The sequence below is a fragment of the Etheostoma cragini genome, chromosome 4, assembly GCF_013103735.1.
Source record: "Etheostoma cragini isolate CJK2018 chromosome 4, CSU_Ecrag_1.0, whole genome shotgun sequence".
Classification (NCBI taxonomy): domain Eukaryota; kingdom Metazoa; phylum Chordata; class Actinopteri; order Perciformes; family Percidae; genus Etheostoma; species Etheostoma cragini.
In genome coordinates, this window is record NC_048410.1 from 613,378 (window position 1) to 617,648 (window position 4,271).

At 44.6% G+C, this 4,271-nt stretch overlaps 1 protein-coding gene across 1 annotated transcript in view; it reads left to right on the forward strand.

The window, feature by feature from the left end:
- The window catches only part of LOC117943373 (dedicator of cytokinesis protein 3-like), a 168,834-nt gene that overhangs the window by 39,152 nt on the left and 125,411 nt on the right, over window positions 1–4,271 (forward strand). The window lies entirely within an intron of this gene.

Below are 4,271 nucleotides of genomic sequence, written 5' to 3' on the forward strand. Positions count from 1 at the left end.
TGTGTGTCTGTGTGTGTCTGTGTGTCTGTGTGTGTCTGTGTGTCAGTGTGTGTCTGTGTGTGTCTTTGTGTGTCAGTGTGTGTCTGTGTGTGTCAGTGTGTGTGTGTCTGTGTGTCAGTGTGTGTCTGTGTGTCTGTGTGTGTCAGTGTGTGTCAGAGTGTGTCAGTGTGTGTCAGTGTGTGTCTGTGTGTCTGTTTGTCTGTTTGTCTGTGTGTCTGTGTGTGTCTGTGTGTGTCAGAGTGTGTCAGTGTGTGTCAGTGTGTGTCTGTGTGTGCCAGTGTGTGTCTGTGTGTTTCTTTGTGAAGGCCTAGGCCTGCAGCTAATGCATGTATACTGTAGCCAAAATGTTCGAGGCAACACAGAGTCTGATCACTTTAGACCACATAGTGAAAGAAACAGGAAGACGGGATGGGATTCGGGAGTCTCTCTCTCGGGATTTTGCAGGACGGGATCACCTGATCGGGATATGAGGATTTTTGTGGGCTCGGGACGGGATGGACTGCAGTGTCACCCTCTCTTCTGGACTACTGCATATTTCATTCATTTATTAAAATAATTACGCAAAAGAACCCAACTCTGGTGAGATTCAGCCGGACTAAATGAGGCAGGTGCATGATTAAAATAAAGATATCAGTGAGACCTCATCTGCTCTTCTGCTGCTAACGAGCCACTTCGGCTTCGGCTCTGACCGTCTCACGGAATATGACCGGGCTGTTTCTACATGAACGTCCTGCTGCCGCAGCCCGAGAGTCACCGGCGTGGTTCGGACTCGGAGCTCGGAGATGATGATGATGATGATGAAGATGTAACACGCGCCGGAGCATCCGCGCTGCTCTGTCATCATCATCATTATTATTATTATTATTATTATTGTTATTATTATTATTATTATTATTATTACAAATGCATGTTGTGAGTAGGCACCCCCGTTGGGTTGTTGTTGCTGTTTCTCTTGTTGTTGTTGCTGTTGTTGCTGTTTCTCTTGTTGTTGTTGCTGTTTCTCTTGTTGTTGTTGCTGTTGTTGCTTTTGCTTTTGTTGTTGTTGTTGTTGTTGCTGTTTTTGTTGCTGTTTTTGTTGCTGTTGTTGTTGCTGTTTTTGTTGCTGTTGTTGTTGCTGTTGTTGTTGCTGCTGTTGTTGTTGCTGTTTCTCTGTTGTTGTTGTTGCTGTTGTTGCTTTTGCTTTTGTTGTTGTTGCTGTTTTTGTTGCTGTTTTTGTTGCTGTTGTTGGTGTTGTTGCTGTTTTTGTTGCTGTTGTTGTTGTTGTTGCTGTTATTGTTGCTGTTGTTGTTGTTGCTGTTGTTGTTGTTGCTGTTGTTATGGTTGCTGTTGTTGCTGTTGTTGTTGTTGTTTTTGCTCTTGTTGTTGTTGTTGCTGTTGTTATTGTTGCTGTTGTTGTCGTTGTTGTTGTTGTTGTTGCTGTTGTTGTTGTTGTTTTGCTGTTGTTGTTGTTGCTGTTGTTTATGCTGTTGTTGTTGTTGCTGTTGTTGTAGTTGTTTTTACTGTTATTGTTATTGTTGTTGTTATTGTTGCTGTTGTTGTTGCTGTTGTTGCTGTTGTTGTTGTTGTTTTGCTGTTGTTGTTGTTGCTGTTGTTAGGGTTGCTGTTGTTGCTGTTGTTGTAGTTGTTTTTACTGTTATTGTTATTGTTGTTGTTATTGTTGCTGTTGTTGTTGTTGTTGTTGCTGTTGTTGCTGTTGTTGTTTTGCTGTTGTTGTTGTTGCTGTTGTTAGGGTTGCTGTTGTTGCTGTTGTTGTTGTTGTTGTTGTTTATGCTGTTGTTGTTGCTGTTGTTGTAGTTGTTTTTACTGTTATTGTTGCTGTTGTTGTTGTTGTTGCTGTTGTTGTTGTTGTTGTTGTTGTGGTGATGAATGCTGTTGCAGTAGTCCAGTCTAGAAATGGACATACACACTACGTCTGATCCATACTGGCTCATATTGGAGTCCAAGAGCCAAGTCGAGAGTTGAAGTGGGCTCCTCTCTCCTCTCTTTCATCTGTCGGTCTTTCCTTTTCTTTTCTCCTCTCTCCATCTTCTCTCCTTTTAATGCCCTCTCTGTTCCTCTCGCTGCTTCTCTCTCTCTCGCTTTAATATTTCAAAACTTCCGCTCTTTCTTTCTACAGTGCAGCTTTTCTTTTGTAATGTTTGTTCTCTAATTTCCACAAAACATCTGAGACACACACACACACACACACACACACACACACACACTCACACACACACACACACACACACACACACACACACACACACACACACACACACACACACACACACACACACACACACACACACTGTGTCTCTCCATGATCTCAGGGGGCAGTTTATGTGTAGTTGTGTGTTCCAGTCAAGCAGAGTTTATCCAGGTCAGTAAGTTGATCTGATTAAGTCAGTTTTACAGTTACCCGAGGGGCTGTCACCTCCCTCCTTCCCTCCTTCCCCCCCTCCATCCCTCCATCCCTCCCTCTCTCCCTCCCTCCCCCCATCCCTCCCTCCATCCCTCCATCCCTCCCTCTCTCCCTCCCTCCATCCCTTTCTCTCCCTCCCCTCATATCCCCATCCCCTAATCTGTCCTTCTGTTTTAGTCTTTCTCAATCTGTCACAAACTCCCCCTTTTCTCATTTGACATTTCTCTCTCTCTCTCTCTGTCTCTCTCTCTCTTTGTCTCTCTCTCTCTTTGTCTCTCTCTCTCTCTCTCTCTCTCAGTCTCTCTCTCTCTCTCTCTCTCTCTCTCTGTTAATGCCAGCAGTGTAATTCCAGTAATGGTGGGACTAGATGGATGTCACGGGGAGATTAGGGCTCTCAGATTGGAGTCTTTCTGCTGATGCAGCTTTCATTCTCAAAGGTTACAGTCCACGTTATTTAACATCACTTTACTCCAACCATCCCTTGATATGATGACTTGATATGATGCTTTAAGAGTTTCAGAGTTTATGGCAGAATGACTTAGCACTTGGACCGTGGGAGGGGTGGAGGACTCGTCTCTGGCTCTCTTTCTCACTCACATGCACATAAACGAGTCAGTTCTCATGAACCATTCAGACATGTAGCTACGATATGAAACACACTGGATGTGTACATGTACTGTTTGTGTATTCCACGTATTTATTACTGCCAGCAGGACATTGACTGTCGCTGTATAAGAGCATGAAGATCCTCATAGGGAGGAGGTCGGGGGGGGGCAAACGCTCCTAAAACACAAGGATTTCAGGGCTAGGTTGGTTTTAGTTAACCGCATTAAAATCGTAAGATAAGATGAATCAGCCTGAAAAAAAACACGTATGTTGAAAATGAGAAAACTGTTTCAGTGACCAGACTGCAGAAGTTAGAAAGTGGCTTCATGAGATCTAAGCATATGGTAGATAGAGCATTTCACTAGCCTGACTTCATCATCCTCTGAGTTGTTTTGGGATATGTTTCAACCCAACCAGGGAAGAAGATGCCTCTGCACACCCTTGGTTGCGGCTATGAACACTAGCGTGTTGGTAGCGTGTTGCTGCTCACTAAATACCAGTTCAATTTGTTGGATTTGCTATCACAGCGGCTAACTGTCCGCTAAACACTTGTTCTCATAGTAGTTCTGCCTAAGCACTCTCATATCTTTTCATTTTTTTGGCGACTTTCCTAACAGTTTTCAAAACACGTGGTAGCTAACGCTACCGTACTCTAGCTTCGCTGCTAGCAACTTTAGCTTAGCAGTTAGCCATGTCGTCTCTCTCTCCCTCTCCTACTTTCTCTCGCTCGGCTATTGTAACACACACACACACACACACACACACACACAGAAACATAGACTACGGACACGCAGACAGATGGTCCATGACCCAGGCAGCCATGCACACGTCTCCACCTGCCAATTAGCACCAGTGAAATGTCATTTTAATCTGTTTGGATGTAGCGGAGGAGGAGTGAGGTGGAGGGCTGTGTGTGTGTGTGTGTGTGTGGTCCTGTCGATTAGAATTTTTCCTCGTTAATCCCAATTAATCCTGACTAATGCTTCTTTTGTCCGAAGACGCGTCACCAGAGGGCCTCCTGTGTGTGTGTGTGTGTGTGTGTGTGTCTGTGTGTGTGTGTGTGTGACTTCAAACAAATCAATTACCGCAGTACGGGATGCAGCTGCACGCCGACCGGCGGTTACCGCTGCTGTTTACAAACAGGCATGGCGAGATTAGGGATTAATCTGGCTTCAAACACAAAGACACAGTGTTTCATGTTATGGCATTCGCATATACAGTACACACACACACACACACACACACACACACACACACACACACA